The sequence below is a fragment of the Sebastes umbrosus genome, chromosome 1, assembly GCF_015220745.1.
Source record: "Sebastes umbrosus isolate fSebUmb1 chromosome 1, fSebUmb1.pri, whole genome shotgun sequence".
Taxonomy (NCBI): Eukaryota; Metazoa; Chordata; class Actinopteri; order Perciformes; family Sebastidae; genus Sebastes; species Sebastes umbrosus.
Window position 1 is genome coordinate 20,067,049 of NC_051269.1, and position 20,622 is coordinate 20,087,670.

The window sequence follows — 20,622 nt, forward strand, 5'->3', positions numbered from 1 at the left end:
GAATTCACTTTAACGTGTTTACTTTGACAGCCCTAATATTTGACTTTCCATAGACTTTAAAAAACTGACTACGAATATGAAAGTCCTGCAAACGTTTATTGTTTGCAGCACCATTAATAATTGTGTAGCTTAGTTCCATGCACACATTTATCTAAGTATATGTATATATTTCTGTGCATTTACCCTCTACCTCTTTCCCTCTCTCTTATATTAAAAGAAGCAAGCTGTCCCTTTGACTACAACTGGAATCCTCTGTCACAGTCTAGTTTCCAAGATCAGCAGAAATATTCCAATAAACCCAGTCCAGCAGCCTTAGCTGTGAGGAGCTCTTTCATGGGACCTCAAGCTGAAGGCTTTGTTAGTCATACATCAATTAATCACAAGACCCAAGGCATCACGAAGGCTGGAGTGTTGCCAATTCCATCCAAGCAACGTGTTGACATGCACATATCTTTTTGTCGTGCCGTCACCTGGGCGCACCTAACCATCTGCTCATTACCACATTCTCCCCCGGTGGCCACAGGAAAGCAGCCATTGTGATAAAAATAAACCGTAAATGAGATGATATCACTAATTGCTCATGAATCAATTCAAAGAAATAATAGCTATGTGTAATATGTTTATGTATTGCTGCACAGCACATATAGAAAATACACCAATACTGATAACGTACAATCTTCACACCTATGCACAAGAAGGTAACACGGGAGTAATACCTTCCTCTCTTGCCAATTATTTTCCTTTCTTTATTCCCACCAGCTCTAACTTTTGTTAGCCAATCTCCTCTCATCCTGAACCTGTCACTCCTCTCCTGTTTCACTCACAAGTTATTATTTCCCATGATGCTTTTTTACAAAGCTTCTACTCCAAGTCTACAAAACATATAGGCAACACTTTCAAATGTTACACTTCTGCATTGGACGTCCCTCATCTTCCTCATCTTTCTGATGATGATAACAGATAGCTTTCGAGTCTCACAGGAATTTCACGGGACCTCCGAGACCCACCCATCCAGATTAGGTGCCAGCCTCCACTCCACTATGCCTGTACTCTAATAGAACTCGTCTGTTGAGCGGTGAAAAGCAACACAGAAAATGAATGTAATGTTAATTAATTGTGCATGCTTTAACCTGAATTCTTTATTTACTGAAATCAGCAGTCTAACCGTATATTAGCCCTCTAAACCTACCAAGTAAATCTGGGAATTACACATAGTTAATGATCTCTAATTACACTCTTCTTCACTTAGCTCACACTCTATTGACAGACTGACATCCAATTAAAAGTGACATACAGGCAAGTGTAGCAGGTCATCACCCAACGTTCGTCTTCTCTCTGAATATCTTGCTGCCAACCACAGCGGGCAGACTCACAGTAACCATCCTGTAGTACAGACGGTTTAAATGTTTATGCAAACAAAATGGTGCTGCATGACTCTTAGTGATTTATTTCTTGGAGTGCAGGAATACTCATTTGCGAGAAACATATGCAAATAAGCACCCCTGATGTCTGAGTTCATGGCCGTAGGGTAGGCACACAGAGGCATCTCTTAATCAGGCATTTATATCAGTGAAGAGCATATTTACAGTAGGTCATTCCTCAGAATGATGAAACCATAGACTGTATATAAGAGGTGGATGCAGTCACAGTGACGTCAACCATTGGTTTCTGGACTGCCGTTTTGAGGCATTGAGTTCGGCATTTTGGCCGTCACCATCTTGGTATATGGCCGACGTCATGTTTGTTTTTGCAACTTGAAGTGTAGTACAACCAAACGCTGAATAAGACATTTTTAGGAGACCAAAATGGGATGATTCCGATTAGTATAAAAGCTTGGATTCAACTTGACTGTGACTGGGTCATTATGTACTTTGATTTCCAATGTAAAATCAGGGAAACTCTTTGTCTCTTGTAAATCCAAAATGTCAATGTGTTTTGTGGGACATTAAAGCATGTACACATGTTCTAGTAGAAACCTAAAATACAAGTATGAGCCTGAGAATGAGCGTGATATGTCTCTTTTAAAGTCTACTTTTTGAAAATGTTGCACCAACAGTATTTCATTAAGTTGTTGGACATTTTAACTGTCCCTTTGACTTACCAAAAGGACTAGCCTGTGAGGACTGTGGATACAGCCCCTCTGGCTCAATACGGATGGAACCAACTTGGTCTGGTTTTCTTTTCTCAGGGTTATGAGTTTTCTCTTGGTTTATGAGTTCCCTTTTGTTCTCTCGGGAAGGACAAAGGGAAAACTTTATGCTGCCTCACACACTGAGATATGATTCAGAAGAGCAGCGGCACCTGTTATCTTTTATTATTAAAACACATGCATACGAGGTGTACTACTTATCTTTTATCATTCACTACAAACAATTTGAGAAGCAGTAACACTGACATGTTTTTTTCCCTCACGCTGTGCATCTTAAGAAAAGGAAACTGATATCTCTTTATTTACTACAAACAGATCTTTTTGGTTGTTTTTTTGCTTATGACTCATCTTCAGTTCAAGCTTCTCCACTCCATTTCATTTTGCTCACAACTACATTGTTTTTTCCTCCCCAAAAAGAACTCAGTGTTGGTAACCTGTAAACAAAAACATAGCACTGGAGTTCCTAGACCTTTAAACCCTGCTGGTATAGTCAGCATCCTGCATCTTAACTGCCTAACAAATTGCACACTTGTTGCACAGTGTCCTTGAGGACGTTTGAGAGTGAGGTACATTTCGAGCTCTACTGAAAATACAACCAACAAACATCATTTCTGAAACTACTTTTTCTTCTGAAACCACTGCAGTCACTTGCAGTCTTCTTCCTTATTACTGCATTCAGTCTGTGATTATAGTGTTGTTGAGTACATCCTCTTTGGGACAAATAGCCCCCTCTAAAATTGGAAATAGGAATATGAAATTGTTCAAGCTGTGAATATAGTGTTATTTGACCAAAAACACCTACAGTATTCATTCCATACATATATTAGCTATACCCACTTATCCTTTGAAGCTGACTGTGGCTGAGAGTCGGGCGGGGTACAGGCTGGACAGGTTCAGCATAAAGGTACGCTCCACTCAGGGCCGCTGGAAGTCAATCAGTTTATATAATGACATCAACGTTTTTTTACTTTAATTTGAATGGATGATTTATAATTAATAGTTATTGATAACATTTTCACTATTTATCAAGTTACCCCAGGGTTTTTAAAGGGCTTAGGGTGCTGTGCAGATGTTGGAGAATTTGAAAGTATTTTTACTATTTAAGTATGCAATTTTACATCATTTTGGACCATTATTATTACTATAGATAATGCCCAAAAAACTTAAAAACAAAACTTTCTTTCGTTGAATTTAGGGTTGTCAAAGTTAACGCGATAATAACACGTTAACGCAAATCTGTTTTAACGCCACTAATTTCCTTAACGAACTCATACAAATTGTTGTCTCAGTTTTAAAACTAGAGAGAAGATACTGGTATCTAATGAAACTGCCTAAGGAATCCACTGGTACCAACCATGTCATATTAGCTTGTCAACAAGGAGGTTAAATAACATTCCAAACTTACTCAAAATTTTGGAGAGGAAAAACTGTCATAGCCATTTTCAAAGGGGTCCCTTGACCTCTGACCTCAAGATATGTGGATGAAAATGGGTTCTATGGGTACCTACGAGTCTCCCCTTTACAGACATGCCCACTTTATGATAATCACATGCAGTTTTGGGCAAGTAAAGTCAAAGCAGCATATTTTTTTATGCTAAATGCAGTACCTGTGAGGGTTTCTGGAGAATATTTGTCATTGTTTTGTGTTGTTAATTGATTTCCAATAATAAATATATACATATATTAGCATAAAGCAAGCATAGTTCCCACTCCGATATTGATAAGAGTGTTAAATACTTGACAAATCTCCCTTTAAGGTACATTTTGAACAGATACAAAATGTGTGATTAATTTGCAATTAATCATGATTAATTATGGACAATCATGCAATTAATTGCCATTACATATTTTAATCTATTGACAGCCCTAATATACAGTATAGTTTATAATTTCCATTGCAGTTAAACAATAGGACTACAGAAAAAAAAAACAGGGGGTGCTGTAGCACCCTCAACCCCTGCACCCATGTTCCACTGATGACCAAATACGACATTTTGTACAGATAACTTCTTTCAGCTTTCTCAAGGCTGCACATATTCAATGGTGCAATGTACAATATCCTCCATTACCCTCTTAATCTCATCTGTCAGTGGACTTGTCATTCTTCCTGAAGTCATTGGGTGCATCTGGTACACCATCCTCCCTGCACTTAAGCTTGAAGCCTCCTTGGATTTGTGTTTATTTGTTGGCTTGTCCAAGGACATCCAGTCTCCTGTTGCTTTGAGCTGGAAGTCTAATCTAAGAGAGGTGTAGAGGTCTAACTCTGAAGCAGGTGTATATACTGACAGAGCTAGTGATACTTACAATGCTTCAACAATGAAACATTTATTTTATTTTCAAACTGAGCTCATCTCGTAAAGATCATGTTCACAGCTTATTTGTTTCTTTTATTCATAAAACGGCTGCACACTTTGCTAGGCGTTCGTGGCACCCATGAAATTGGCGTCTCTTCCATCGATCACACATTTGGTGCAATCTCACGGCTTTCTTTATCTGTTTGTGCCCACGGGCGCCTTTCCCACTGTTCATGAAATATATCAACTTGGCTTTCAGTTGCTGTGTAGGCTTTTTGTGTTGTGACCTCAAGATGTTTTTTCATCAGAAGCCATGTCCCATTAGCCGGGCGTAATTTACACCTTGATGCCGGAACAGCAGGTACACTGGAAGAGGAGTTAAGGACGCTGAGTGGCACATTAACAAGATGCAGTTGTTTGCATGTCGAGTAGGCATGCTTGTTCAAAACTCATGTATATTTTGGCTCAAGTGTGTTCTCTCGCTCAATAGTAACGCTCTCTCTGAAATGACCTGAGATCGGTCAAAGTCTCCCGTCACGGGCTAGATTATTTAAAGGCTGAAAACAGAGCCATGAGGAGGTGAAGAAGTTTAGATTTCTCTAAGAGCACTTGAATTACAATATGCTGAAAGGTTATTATGGAAGTTTTTCCCAGTGGTGACAAAACATTACTGCCTACTGACGCTTTAATACCATGAGAGTCCGCTAAGGGCTGGCAGGAGTGGTGGTGGATTGGTCAAACAAGACTTTCAACCAGGAGACAGTGTTCGTGTTCCGTGTGAAACTAAATCTATCACATCAGTCTTTAGTCAGGTTACTCATCGTCATCAGTCATGTCAGTCACTAGCCACGTGAGTCCTTAGTCCGTGATGTTAATGTCAACCATGACCGTTCCTTTAACCTACCTGTGGTCGTGTTGCCTAAATCTAATTTCCTGTGAAAATGGAAGTTTATTTTGAAACTTGACACTATGCATTTAATGAGCGTAAATTGACACGTCGTCCCTGGTCCATGCAAAAGTAACATAAGAGGGGTACCTGTGCGTCGGTCTGCAATGTCGGTATTTGAAGAGTTGAGAGTGAGAATGTGTCGACCCAGGGGTAGCAATTCAATTACAATATAATGAAAGGTTTTGATGGAATTTTTGCCCAATGACGCCAAAGATGTGTGATCACACGTGATGATAATGAAGATAAAAATATAGTATAAAAGAATCGCCTATTGGTGGTGGATGCTCATAATCCACTATGACTGATGCTTCAGGGGGGGTCTGTTGTAAAATCTCCAGGGGCTCCAGAATTCCGAGCACAGCCCGAGCACTTTCTGTTCACCTTACTTAATTAATTAACACTTTTGTCCCTCGAGTAGTCCATGCTCAAACTATCAATTTTGAATGTGTGCTCTTCTATCAGCAACCTTGATTATCAAAGCGATCATGAAACCAAAAAGAACATTCTCTGATTAATAATGAATGCCGAGAGAGACGGAGACGCAGAGAGAGAGAGAGAGAGAGAGAGAGAACTGTGACAGCCAGGCACTGCAGATATTACTTCTCGATTGAATGTCCAAATATAGGTGTGTGTGAGAGGAGTAATTAAACATGTAGAATATGTTACGATATGCAACAAGGCCATTATTTTCTCTTGCATTATTACCAACGCTTCTGTGATGGATGTTATCTCTTGCTCCTTTCGATTAAGGAGTCGCAGCTGAGCGATCCACAGCCGGCATCGCACTGCTGTTTGCGAGGGATTGTGTCGGTTGACCACTGTGCAGCTCCATCGGTGCAATATGGGATAAAGTATTTTGCTCAAGGGCACCTCAATTGTAGGTGTAGTAAGCCCTGTTTAATTGAAGTTCTGTTTTTGTCTGCATAAATCTGTTTTCCTTTCTAGGCTGGGGCATTATTCTAACGTCCACAGATATCAAGTCACATGGAAAACGCCTGTAGCCAGACACAGAATTTTATGCTTACATGCACTCCTTGGTGCATGAGGGGAGAAAAAGGATTCTGAGAGAGCACAGAGGCTGTTGCAGCGTGGAGAGTACATGGATTACATGTGTACTCCCTCTGAGAGAAGGTGTGATGTGAAATATGAAACAGTAAGCAAGGTTGTTTTTGTGTGCTTTAGGAGCTAAATGTGAAATTTGGAGCTATTGCCTCTGCACGGCTCTGAACATGGCGACAGCTGAGATATGATATTATCATGATACTTAAGTCATAATACAATCTTATTGCAATTTTGTGATATGCTGAGTATTGCGATAGGATACTGTACAGTATATTGCAATATCTTGCAATTTATCACGTTTTTTCAACTGCAAATTATGCAGTTTGTCAACATCTGTTTTATCTAATAAGATACAGTTTTCACTCTGTTCATCTCAGAGTTTTCATTCACATATCTTGAGGTCAGAGGTCAAGGGACCCCTTTTAAAATGGTCATGCCAGTTTTTCCTCGCCAAAACTTTGGAGCATTATTTAGCGTTCTTCCCAACAAGCTAACATGAAATGGTACCAATGGATTTCTTGGGTTTTCTAGTTTCATACGTAAGTATCTTCACTCAGCTTTAAGACTGAGCCATTGGATTGTTGTTAAGAGGTCAATAGTTTATATAATAAAAGATTGATACTTGATGTCTGTGTATCAATACAATATTGTCATGCAAAATATTGTATGGTAACATTTTTTCCTTCACCACTAACAAACATGTACTAAAAGCATGCATGACCGGCCCGGCTATGTCAATAAAGCACGGACAAGCTCTGATTATAACACACACAGAGGGAGAGAGACTTCATTCTCTGCTCAGGTAGAAATTACTCCTCTATATCTATCTATAAATAGTTGTTTGCTGCTATATTAATGCTCTGCATATCATTATAGAGCACTTTTAATTCCTCAAAATACCTATTCTGAACTCTAACATAGGAACACAAACATCATGATTTCAGTCCTCAACATGGCTACAGTACGCTTACAGCAGTATGGCCTACTATAATTTTCTCCGTAGAGATACATCTTAAAAGTTTGGTACAGTTTTTTAACCGCAACATCTCCAAATGTTGACATCCTTTTCATATTCTGCATGGAGACATTGCTTCTGTACGCGCTCATGTGTCACTGTCACGATCCATTTGGATGTACTGACACTGACAGCACATCTAGTCTCCCCTGCTGACTTGAGTGCTTTATTGAGCTTTGCTCAGTATGGGCTTTGGATCTAAAATGTGAAGCAAGTGTGCACAGTAAGCCAACTATGAGTGGCATAAGCTGTCTTCCTCCAAGATCTCTGTCTCCCTTTATCTCTGTCTCCCTCCCTCATTTCTCTCTCTCTCTCTCTTTCTCCCTCTTTTTTTCTCTCCCTCTCTCTCTCTTCCTCCCTCTCTCCCTCTCTCTCTCTCTGTTGTTGTGATGAGCCATTGCAGTGGGAAAAGGACTTTGATCCACTGGCTTGACAGCCGCCTGCCAAATTCCCTCTCCCCACGCAAAAAGGCACAGATCCTGCCTTCCAGCAGTAGGGCCCACTTATTTGTAATCTCATAGATTACTGTCCCCAGGCTTAAGTGTAATGAGCCACAAACATCCAAGAAAAACATGTTATTTTTCACTCTAACTTGACGGTTCAGCTTGCATGTAGAGAAGTCACATTAAGCCTGGACATACAGTAGGACTAACTTTATTTTACAGCAAGCATACTGTAGCATACAGACTCACTCACAGCAGGGGAGAAATAATCAGTGTGCTGAACATCATGGTTGATCTTTTCTTCTCAATTAGTTTTTTTATTCTCTTGAGATATATTGAATAAAACAGGTTGGGAGAGCCAGTCAGAGAATCCATTTCCTTTTGAAGACCTCGAATTATACAGGCCACTGCTATATAATCAAAATGCCTTTCTCAGATGGAGTTGGTGTACATTTAATTAGAAAGTGCTTTAATCTAAACAATTAAGCACAGAGTCTCTGACAGGACAACAAAGGACAGACCAAGATGGAGTCAAGAGAGTGCAACTGCTTTCCATAGAATGGAAATCACAGTGAGACCGACAGTCAGCAGGAACACAAAGTAAAATTAACGAAAAGAAAAAACTGGCAAGAGGAGCTTGAGGTCCTTAAAGGGGAACTACGCCCATTTTAAAAATGTTAATCTGAAAAAAGTTATTCCTATGGTATAAAATATTCGTAAACATGAACAACTCTCTCACAAATCCTAAAACTAGAGTGCTAGAACTCAAATGTGTGATATCATAGGGTATAAAGTGTAGAACTCCAACAAACACAGGGCTTTCATTCGGGAGACTGCGGTTTGTGACCCCTGTGAAACCAACAATGTGTTGTTTGTTTTCACAACATTAAGTTTCACTTTACAAACTAATTTTAAAGCTATAATATGCAAGAAGTAACGACGAAACAATGTCTGGACTGATACAAAAATCATCCCTCTCAATCATCACTTATGCCTCACTAGAAGTGTGTGGTGGTGTCAGTATTATATACCCTGCCGTCTGCCTGTATTTTCTCTTTTCTTATTTCTTTTGCTTTACTCGAGACTCTTCTGGGCGTCTGCAAACAGCCTTTGTGCCACACTTGGGGGTAAAACCCCCAGCCAATAACAGCGTGCAGGGTGTGCAGCCCCTTCAGGTGGTCAAATATCGCCGCTTTGTCACACCCCTCGGCGTCTGATACCGAGGCAGAAGTTTAGCTCTGTTAGATACAAAGTGGCCGTATTTTACAGATGGGAATGGGTTGTGTTATGTGCATGTGCCCAATGATCCCCCCTGCTTCTGTAATGAGAGTGCAGCTATGATCGGTGTTTGTCTGTATTTTGATGAGAGCAGCGCTGAGCCACAACCAGCAGACAGGAAGCCTGCATTCATTCAAAACCTGGCCCCTCAGCACCTTCCTGCAGGATTATGCGGAGTTGAGCGGAGTTTGTTGTGTGTTTATTTGTTTTTTAGAACGTAAACACCATGAAACAATTAGAAAATAACATTTTATTTCTCTGATCCACTGCTTTGTTCTCACTAACGCCGCTCCCTCTCTTCAGTCACCAAATAGCTGCTCCCTCTCGGCTCGTTGAGCTGTGGAGGTGTGGCTAACTTTGAATGCGGTGTGTTTACAAATAGCAACCAACAACGGCTACATTATACCTTTAAGCCAAACCATTATGTTTTTTTTCCTGGACCTAACTAAGTGGTTTTGTTGCCTAAACCTAAGTAAGTGTTTCAGTTTGAATTCACAAAGTTAACCACATGTTTACTGCGACCGTAGTGGAGCTTCATAGTTTGACACGCTCAGCTACCCAGTGCATTAGAAAGTGACACCATGGGGTCCTGACAAAGTGTCAGTATGTGACGAGTTGGTATGAGAATGTGTTGAAATAACACTGTCAGTTTTTTTATGATAATTTTCTAACAAGCAGACATCAGAGGCAGAAGCAGTATGGCCTTAGTCTAACTATCCGGATGTAGACTTTGAGTAAAGTCTGCCATTAGCTGTGTTTTTCTCACGGCACCTTCCTCTATCTGCGCTATCTATTTTGCAAGGTCACCATAGCTGCATCCTCTGCTTAGCGCCACCCGAGACAATTGTGATTGGTTTAAAGAAATACATATACAAGCCAGAGCGTTTTTTTCTATAGTATCAGAATGTTAATGTGTAGAGCCAGATCTTTAGGTCTGGCTATGCAATACGACTATGACCCTGACCTTTGATATTCTTCTTTCCCAACCCCTAAACCACAAGGGCACTGTTTCCTTTACTTATTCATTTCACTTGAATGAAAAAATCTCATAAACTAGAATTTTAGCATTTTTCATTTTCCTTCAGTCCTCCCAAACGTCTCCAGTACGTCCCTTGGGAAAACGTCTCAATAATAAAATAACACCCACAATACTTTTCCTGTGCATGCCTGGGTTTGTAAAGCAGGATGGCATAGGAACATGAAGGAAAAAAAACATTCAATAAACAATGTCTAATATTTTCAACAGTATGTGTTTTCATTCCCACTGTCAATGTCTCTCTAAGCAATACAAATGCAGACTGTTCACTGTCATCCAGCCTCAGTCTGATTTCACCTCCTATAACATAGGCTTAAACATTTTGAGGCTAACATGACACCAAAATGTAAATAACAGTTACTTTGGCATATCTCACATTGCATGACTTTGTCTTTGACAAACTGTAATTTACATTTATGTGCCGTGCTGGTTGAAAGCAGCTTTTCTTTTTTTTTTTTCTGTCTGAACATTAGCTAGGTGTCAGCATTACTTTTTAGGGGCTGTGTTGAGGGAGAGTTGGTGATAAAGCCGTAGGGGCATGGTACTATAAGAAGACATACTATAGAAGGATTTTTTTTAATTTATAAACAGCCTGTACATGTTTTTTTATGAGATGCCGTTAGACTATTACTATGAGAGGCCCCATGAGTGATGATTCATTCTTGGTCTCACACACATCACACATTATAATCTCACACGTACACCACTATACCCTCTTTCATGTACAATCATACTGTTCTTTATTTATATATCATGCTCTCCCACACACAGCAATATTCAAATGAACACAAAGAACTATATTTTTATACACACATTATACTATTGCATAAACGTTTATTTTAGAGACAATAACAGTACAGTACAGTGGCAGTCAGTGGCGGTGAAAAAAATAAAATTGACACCAGCTGCATGCGGTGGTACCAGAGGCCGACTGGCAATCGGGAAGCTCAGGAATTTTCCCAGAGGGCAGGTTTTATGAGGGCCAGTTTTTCTTTGTTTAATTTTTTTATTTAGGCTTTTGAGTTTTAACAAGGGCCAGCCACAGACAGCACGGAGCGGAGGGCAATTCTAATACTTTCAATATTGAGGGGGAATACGAGCGCCCCCTCCAAATTTTGACTGTTGCAATCTGTCGTGTTCCAGCTCACCTAGGCTTGCCTGGTCGGTCTTGTTTTGACTCAGTGCAGTGGTGATACAAACTGAGGAGGCAGGTGTCAGCAAGACATCCTAAAGTGTCTTGAAGGTCTTTAGCATCATTGTGTGCGGCCGAGACTGGAACAGGCTGCACAGAAAGCTTCTGGGGCTGGGAGAAAAACAGTAAGCATTCCTGTCTGCACAGGGCAGCAGCTGGGAGCATCATCTCCTGCTGCATTCACTTGCACGCCGACATTAAAGTTTTCCTCTTGTGAATTTCCGACCAGCAACAACTTTTCATATAAACTCAGAAAAAAAAGTTTGGAAATTTGTGTTTGGTCGATTATTTCTCTGTTGTTATAATGCTAATTGGCATTGTATTTTATATATATTGTTGGAAAGCCTGTTTATTAACCTTCACAATGATGTCCAACTTGTAAGGATCATGCATTTGTGGGATGAGCAGCACAGCTGATTATGTGGGTAGCGCCCAAGTAAGATTTGCCAAAATTCTCTGCCAATGCTAAACAGTGTATTCTCCTGCTGGTGGAGTTGTTTGGTGGATTGGATGATTGAACTCTCTATCAGTAACAAGGGACAAACAAGACATATTGGCAATTTTACACTTTATTAATTTAATACACCGTCAGGAGCCTCAGTAGCAGGTGGAAGACCCTTACTCAATCGAACCAGCCCATTGCAACGTTTTTTGCAGCTTTAGAAGAAGATCTCCATTTCATCGCTAGATATGCCATTGCTGTAATCCTTGTTTATGGTGGTCTTCCACTTAAAAACAGGTACATTTTAATGTGCAAATCTTTAGTGCATTTTACATTTAATGTGTGATGGCTACAGCTCAATGATTCCAACAAGTTATCGCTGTATGGGCCCCTAGTTTAATAGCTCATCCACTCACAGAACTGAATTAGCTGAGCCAATCAGTGAAGCAACAATAGCTCAACAAATGGAGGAAAACTTCTTCAGGAAATCATATTGTTGTCTGGACGGAGCAGAGTGGCATGTTGTGAACACACAGAACCACTAGTTTTCTGCCAAAGGGAGATAGTGAAGTTTTTACAATTATTGTAATTAGTACAACCACAATTGAAACTAATAATAGAAACAAATTGTTTGCTGGAGTGGTTTATACGACCACATCAGCCCAACGCCGTTTTATTCCTAATTCTACTGCATCTCACGTCGTAAATGGTGACATTATATGGTAAATTATTGTAGTGCATTTCAAGAGTAAGAGATAAAATTCCACTGTTGGTAAAATAGTTGTAAAGGATGCCATGATGCAGAGGATTAATGAGCGTCAGTAATCTGAGGTGTCCCACATAAACAGGCAGAGTTATGATCAACCAGAGGCCTGTACTACGAAGCAGGATTTGTGGTAAGCGAGGTAACTTCCGGGTTAACTCTGAGTTTTCCGTCCTTCAAAGGTGGATCCCTTCTTACCGGGGTAGATCGCCATGGTAACTTATGCTGAACAGCTAACTTGCTCCGGAGCAGGTTTTGTTCCAAGAGATCAACTCGTATGAAAACACCGCCTACTGACCAATCAAAGCTTGGTGCTTGGATCATATGATAATATTACACACATATGAAGACATTTAAGTCATAATCCAGGCTAAAAACAACACAGGTTAAACTGACAAATGCAGAAAGGACAGCTGACTTTATGCTGAGGGTTTTTACCGCTTTGAATTATGTTTTTATATTTATTTTTCTACTTGCTCTTGCGCCTGTTTCACACCGCCGGAGACGGGTACGCAGCTGAAAGCTGAAAGAAGGTTGAAATAGTCACACACTCCGTGTCCTTATTAATGGGCATAATCGAGTGTAATCCATTCATACATTGTACTTTTAAAAGCTTTTCATATCTAGACGACTGTATCTGACCTTTGAGTATTCCATTAAATTAATAAGTCTGTTAATTTACGCATTTAGCACTTTGTATTTGTCTTATATAGTTTGCTCTTGCTTTGTAAAATATGCCATTTGCCAGTCTGTCTGCAAGTCTGTGGACTTGTCCATATCTGTGATTGGTCATATGCTGCATACACCGCCCCGTTCATGTGAACACGCTCGTAGCCAGACTGAGAAACCCTGGGTTGACTTACCGAGCTGATAAACACCGTCGTAGGACCGTTTAGCGGGATCCATTTGTTAGGGTTAGTTAAGCCCGATAACAAGAAGATACCCTGGGTATGTTGAACTCGCTTCGTAGTACAGGCCTCAGTTTGATGTGTGCATAAGTGTGTGGCATTATTTAGTAGCAGCGCAGTAATGCTCTTGTCAAAAGGGAGGCTGCAGATTTCTCACACATAATACTGTTTGCATTCTTGTTTGCCTAAATATCCTGCAAATGTATTGCTTCTTTTTCTTTTGTTTGTAGGTGTCAGAATGCACAATGTGTCTGTTACACGCCACAGAGCCACTGCTATATTACCAAGTAAATGCTGGGTGTCTCTGGGCATTGAAATGCATAAGACAGAGATGTGCTGGTTCAAGACACTCGTGTTTCAGCTAGTCCACAGAGTCTGCGGTTCATTTGAAGGGTTTGTGTGACACTATTGTTTGGAACCAAATTAGTTAGATTTTTGTTATATGATTAAAAAAATAAATAACTAGGGCTGGACAATATTTGCTGCCACTTTTCACTGCACATATACAAAAAGAATAAAACATTTGAACATGTTTGAACAAGAGACGTTGTGTTCCCTATCAACTAGGCCTACAAGTATGTAAAAATAACTCATAACTGTCTGTAAAGTACTTTGGCCTATCTAAAACAGGCTCTAATAGAGACTGAAACATATCAAGGACACCAAGAACCAGTTACTTGGAGGAAAGTAGAGGTAAGAGAAAACAAACAAAAGGGGTTGGAGATCCTGGCCAAAAAGAACAAAAGAATGGGGAAGTCACTGAGCCAGCCACGCAGTGGGCCGTCGCACCCAGATCATCCCCCTAAATTTAGAGGGGAATTAAGACTAAAGAAAACACGAATACTGAACTACCAGTGAAACTAAAGTTAGAAACTAAAATAACTTTCAGCCGTGCTGGCAACAAAACATTCAAGGAAAAAAAACAACAGAGACAGAAGTCTCCAGAACTGTGCTGCCGGCTGGCCGGGCGGCCGGCCTGTCTGTGACTATTTACACACTCCTCCTCCAGGCCTTCTCTTTCTCCCTGATGAGCTATCAGTTTCAGGTGCTTCACTCCTACTGAAAAAGAGGCAGGTGGAGGGTAGGAAGAGAGAGAGGAGAGACAACAAACACGCCCCCAAACAGTGTGCACATGCAGGGCCACACGTAACAAAAGTAAGCTGTAAAACAAGCTATTTGCACACATTACAACTACTAGATTCTAACAATTACACCTGCAGTAGGCAGAATCATTTTGGCATCATTGGGCAAAAATTCCATGATAACCTTTCAGAGAAAAATAGACTTCTGCACCTAATCATGGCTCTGTTTTCAGGCTTTAAAAAAATCTATTGGTCTATAAAAGCTATTGACTGTTCATTCAACAGGCAGCGGTCAATCACTCGCAAACTCCAACCAAACGGTCAAGCTAGGCAGCGCTGATCAAATATGAATTAATATTCTGTTGTGACAAAGTTTGCTCCGGCTGGTGGGTGGTGCTTGGTATTTCCTTGGTACTGATCTCAACATGGCTGCCGGGTCAAAAACTTTCTCATTTTACGGCTAAACAGTACACTATAGGATGTTTCTGAAAACATCTGAGGCGAGAAATAGGCATTAACGTAACAGAATAATGATTCATATTTGATCAGCGCTGCCTAGTTTGACCGTTTGATCGGAGTTCGCGAGTGATTGACAGCTGCTCAGAGACGGCAGACTCCAGCTCGGCTCTGATTGGTTGTTTCCTCTGGTCTGTGAAATCTTGCAGATGCCATTAGGAGCACCAGAGGACACCGGAGGACACAGAGGCACATGATTTTTTTTCAGATTACCTGTCTCATGCATAGCTTATAAAAAATAACTTTTTTTAAATCACATTTGCTCCGTTTCTACCCACTGCATCTTTAACACATATTACACAACCAAAAAAATTAAACAACAATAAATTCAGTTTAGTTTTTTCAACTGGTTCCTCTAAAATGATTGATAGCTAACAAAGTTTTGGACTAAACTGGATTTGAGATTATGTTTGGCAAATCTGAACATAATTCAATAAAGAATTTGTTTTTCAACCTCCAAATTTCATCTTAATTTCTTATGACATCTTAGATTTTCTAGCTCTTATTCTGCATTGGTGATGCAATGAAAGATTCCAATTCCAATTTCAAACAGACATAAACATTTTTGTCTTCCCATGTCTCTCATCTCATCTCCCTTGGTGTTCAATATATAATCTGAATGCATCCAGCCAGTTTTATGCCCTTAATACTTAAAACCATCCCCACTCACTGTTGAATAAATGGATCGGGCTGTCTGAGGTGAGAGGCAACACGAGAATGGCAGAGGAACTTGTTGTGCCATTTTTGAGGGATGACCTTCAGGATGTTGAAGGTAAATATTGCTGTATAGCATTGTGTCCCATGCTGTTGGTCACTCCAAGTGTACACAATATTGCTCCAGGATAAATCAACACCACTAATGTCACGTTTGCATCACAATTGTAACAGATATTCATTATCCCCAGAGGATAACACTAAATGATTTTGGTTATCCCCTAAACTTTCCTTTAGTGCCAGCCTCTGGCTAATTTGTCAGCTTCATCTGCTTCTATATCTTGTATTCTCTTTCCCATTTACTCCATTTTATTTGTTTGCCGTTCTTCCCTTCCTCTTCTTTACTCTTTGCTTCCTTTCATTCTTTCACTCCTTCTTTCCTTACATCATTGTCATCTCCCAATTTCCTTTCTCTAGTTCTTTGTCTTTCATTCCTTATTTTTGGAGTTTTCTATGGTACTATGTTACTTTTAATTTCCCACTCTGATTGCTGTAAATTCTCATTGTTTTCGTTGTTGTTTTTGCTTGTCTTTCTGTGTGTTAGAGCAAAGTAAAAAGCTTTGCCTTTGAGAGGATCCAAGTGTCATCCCTCCGGTTGGCTTCTCCCTTCAGGCATCAATTGATTTCCTGCGTGATCATTCCTTCAGCCCCCAAACGCTGCTGGCCCATGGCGAACACCTGTATCAACTGCCTTAAATTGTCACTGCTTGACACATATGCGGATTTAAGGGAGAGTATGGACTTTGCAATAGCTAACACACAGTGTTTTGGTAGAAAATCACAAGAGGAAATTTCTGTTTGTTCCAATACCCTGTTGAGGATGTTTCAGTTAAACAGGTTTATGCACTGTGTACACCGTTTTTTATTCTGTTTTTCTTTCTATGTTTTCTCTGAAAGATTAGCAAGGTGCAGAAAAGACCATTGTTTGTCCCTTGGAACGAGTTGGCAAAAAATAGCTGTATGCTTTGGAATCAGCTTGACTCAGTTAGACAGGCCAAGCTGTTTCAGGCAATGTCTCTCACGCCAATGTTGTATTCTGATGTTGCGTGATCGAAGGCCTCCTAACACGTACCTTTCACCTGGATTTGAGGTGGTTTGAAGGATGTCACTAACAATGTCAGTCAAGGCATCATCAGACATTCCTGTGAATGTCAGTGGTCCGATTTCAAGTTGCTGTCTGTGCCTGTACAATGTCCTCCTGTTGCTGATTCCAAAGCATACAGCTATTTTTTAACAGCTCACTACAAGGTACAAAGAGTGGGTAATTTGCTCATTAAGTATCTTGGACCAGCCTGGTCTCACTCCCAACTCATCAAACACCGTCAATTGGGCAGCGCCAATTGGGCAACGCCAATTGGGCAGCGCCCCTCGGCATCGGAAACCGACGTACGGCGGCAGCCTTTAGGGATAGTTTGTGACGAACCGGGCTTTCAACTAACTCCAATGTATACCCACATGCCGTGTTATTCAATGGTCGGAGCAAGTGACGTAGTATTAATAGCGTGACAATCCACTAAGGGCGGGTGGTAGGGGAGGTGGATGGGTCAAACCAACACAAGACTTTCAACCAGGAGACTGGTGTTCATGTCCCGTCTGAAACTAAAAGTAACGTTGACTTATTTTGTCATGTGAGTCGTTAGTCACGTGAGTACATAATATTAGCAAGCTATGCTTATAGTCTTATAGTCCAACCCGGTTTCACTCCCAACTCGTCAAATACCACCGATTGGGCAGCACCCCTCGGTATCGGAAACCGACACATGGAGGTACCCCTTTAGCGACAGTTTGTGACAAACCAGGCTTTCAACTAACTGCAATGTAAACCCGCCCGCGGCGTTAATGGTCGGAGCAAGTGACGTAGTATTAATAGTGTGAAAATCCGCTAAGGGCGGGCAGTAGGGGTGGTGGATGAGAATGTGTTGGTTGGACCAGGATGAACACTTCTTTATTGTTGGAGGTACTCTTGAATAAATGAAAACATAGCTATCTTTGTGTGACTTCCACTGATCTTGAGTTTTTATGTGAATTTAGCTCCAATTTAGCCAGCAGTGCTCTTAGCAAGTACATGCTTTGTTGTTAAGGCTGAAAGCCAATCAGGGAATGAGGATTTAAACTGTCTTCCTGTTCAATCAACTTCTTTTTTAATTATATTCCTTGACACACAATACACTTCCCTCTCACATAAACCATCATAATTTCTCAAACATACAATCATTGGCCCTCTCTTTACATTATCCTGCTCTGCGTGTGAGAACACAATGGTTGTCTTTGATATTGTCATTCTTTCTCAGACACACTAATTTTGTCTTTCATCATCATCATACTGCCTCATGCACACATCATTATATGAATTCACACGCCCAGCTATTGTCTCTCACTTACACTATCATTCTTCCTCACACACACCACTACATTCTCTCACATACACTGCAATTTATCTCATACAGTGCACACCACTATCCCATATTGCATATACTACTACAGAGTAATATAGTGTATGTGTAAGAGTATGATGGTGTCTTTAAGTGAGAATGATAGTGTTTCTAAGGAAGTATTCTGATTTATGGCCCAGACTATAGTGTGTGTGTAAGAGTATGATTGTGCATGTAGGAGGGTATACTGTGGTAGTGTGTGTGGAGAGTATAGTTGTGTCTGTGCGAGTGTGTGTGAGAAAGAAAATGAAATGAATTACAGCCTAAATAGCCTGTCATACCTTTGCCTCTATACAATAATCCTTGGTGGGAAAACATTTATTTCTCTTTTTGTGCATTTGAATTCAAAGCAGAAGAAAACAGGGAGCTTAAAAAGGAACCAAGACAGAGAGAAAGATCAGTAAGAACAAAGAGAGTAGTTAGTTGAATTTATGACATCAAACAGAAGTCATAGCTATGAAATATAGTAATTAGTATCAATACAAAAAACATTTTTAAAAACTGTAAAAAAAAAGTATGCTATTTGGTGTATGCCACTATGTATGCACAGTGTCTTTAGAAGATGACGGAGCATTTTTTTTTTTACAATGTGTCAGTCACTGACTTGAAGCTGCAGTGGGTAGAATTTGAGCAAATTTGATTAAAAAAAAGTTTTTATACAATTGGTCACAATATCATGACAGTAGTGCATGAGACACGTAATCTGAAAAAATGATGTGCCTATGTGTCCTCCGGTGCTCCTAATGGTATCTGCAAGATTTCACAGACTGAGGGAAACAACCAATCAACCAATGTCGTCTCTGAGCAGCTGTCAGTCACTCGCACACTCCCATCAAATGGTCAAACTAGGCAGCGCTGATCAAATATGAATCAATATTCTGTTACTGTAATGTCTATTTCTCGCCTCAAATGTTTTCAGAGACATCTTGTAGTGTACTGTTTAGCTGTAAAATGAGAAAGTTTGTGACCCAGCAGCCATGTTGAAATTAGTTGAGGAAATACCAAGCACCGCCCACCAGCCGGAGCAAACCTTCTCATTGCACATAGTGACAACTGCCTCCATTGAATGAACAGCCAATAGGAATGCTCTCTCTCTTTGAAATGACCTGTGATTGGCCAAAGTCTCCTGTCACGGGCTAGATTTTTTAAAGCCTTTATTCTACGTCACTAGCTCTGAGCATAGCATATTGATGCGTATTTATATTGCGGTGTGTACAGACTATATGGCGTACAAATGACACACCAAAAGCAAGTACAGCGTTCTTATTGCACGCAAAATTACTTGCAATTTACAATGTCATTCAGTCGCCTTTTAGTGCGATCAGGCTGTCTTTCCAAATCCTGCCTCAGTTTTTGTGTCTATTGAGGCATCAGTTTGAGCGTTGAGTTGGCTAATGACTCCATCTCCTGGGGCCACATTTGCAGAGCTATGTTGATTAAAAAGGATTATAAATCTACTATAATTTCTGAAAAAAAAAACTCATTTGCTTTTTGATGCATTTGATTGTTAGTGTACCGTATGTATGCCCTTGAGGTGGCATATAGGAGGAAGAATTGCAAGTGTCTGATAAAGAACATCTACTGTATAAAGCCTGAGGCAACTTCAGACTCACTTTTCAGCACATGCTGTCATCACACATAATGGATCCTGTACAGAAAATCACTTCAATTTTCATCTGGTGCAATCAGCATGATTTTAGCACAAAACTGGACGGACAGAGTTATTGACGTTTAAAATTGCTGAGGGCAGTACCACTTTTGGGTCTGTCTCTCTATTACACTCTCTCTCTCTCACTATAATTACAATATGCTCGCTATCATTTTGTGCATGTTTGAATTGCACATCTAAGAGGAGCTACGGTAGTTCATATGGTGGAGCCAGCCATTAAATGTGCTGTGAAATCAAATGCTCCATAGCAATAGTGTCCAGACCCCGGACCCAGTGCTCAGTTGGTAGGACTGACGTTAATGGATGGCTAGCCTCGGTGACAGAGCTTTACTGCAATAACCCATCAGTCAGCTCTCATTCCTGGTGTGGATGTGCCCACCCTTACCCCCTTCGCACCTACGTGACTGATGACTTGCACAGCCCGGCCCATGCAGAGCTGCAGCAAGGAAAGCTTCGTCATTTTCTGCTCAAGAGTGAAAGCTATAGCTTCTGACCACCATTAGAACCCTAGGTTTTCTGTGACCCTATGTCGCCTCTGGAAAATTCACCTCTGCAAGCTGAGAAGCACGTACTGGACTTTGACCTCAGGGGGTTGGAAAAGTTGCCGAGAACAAATTCCAAACTTTCTGGACAACAGTACAGGGCATAGTTCCACAAAGTACAAACACCAAAACCCAT

The 20,622-nt window shown here is 40.5% G+C and overlaps 1 long non-coding RNA gene across 1 annotated transcript; it reads right to left on the bottom strand.

Annotated features, from left to right (window-relative positions):
- Window positions 1–1,942: 1,942 nt before the first annotated feature.
- LOC119498140 lies at window positions 1,943–20,361 on the bottom strand. The gene is made up of 3 exons (XR_005209068.1): window positions 20,350–20,361; window positions 2,619–2,627; window positions 1,943–2,018 (listed from the first exon to the last, which is right to left on the bottom strand). It is a non-coding gene; the product is annotated as an uncharacterized LOC119498140 (long non-coding RNA).
- Between the last annotated feature and the right edge of the window lie 261 nt (window positions 20,362–20,622).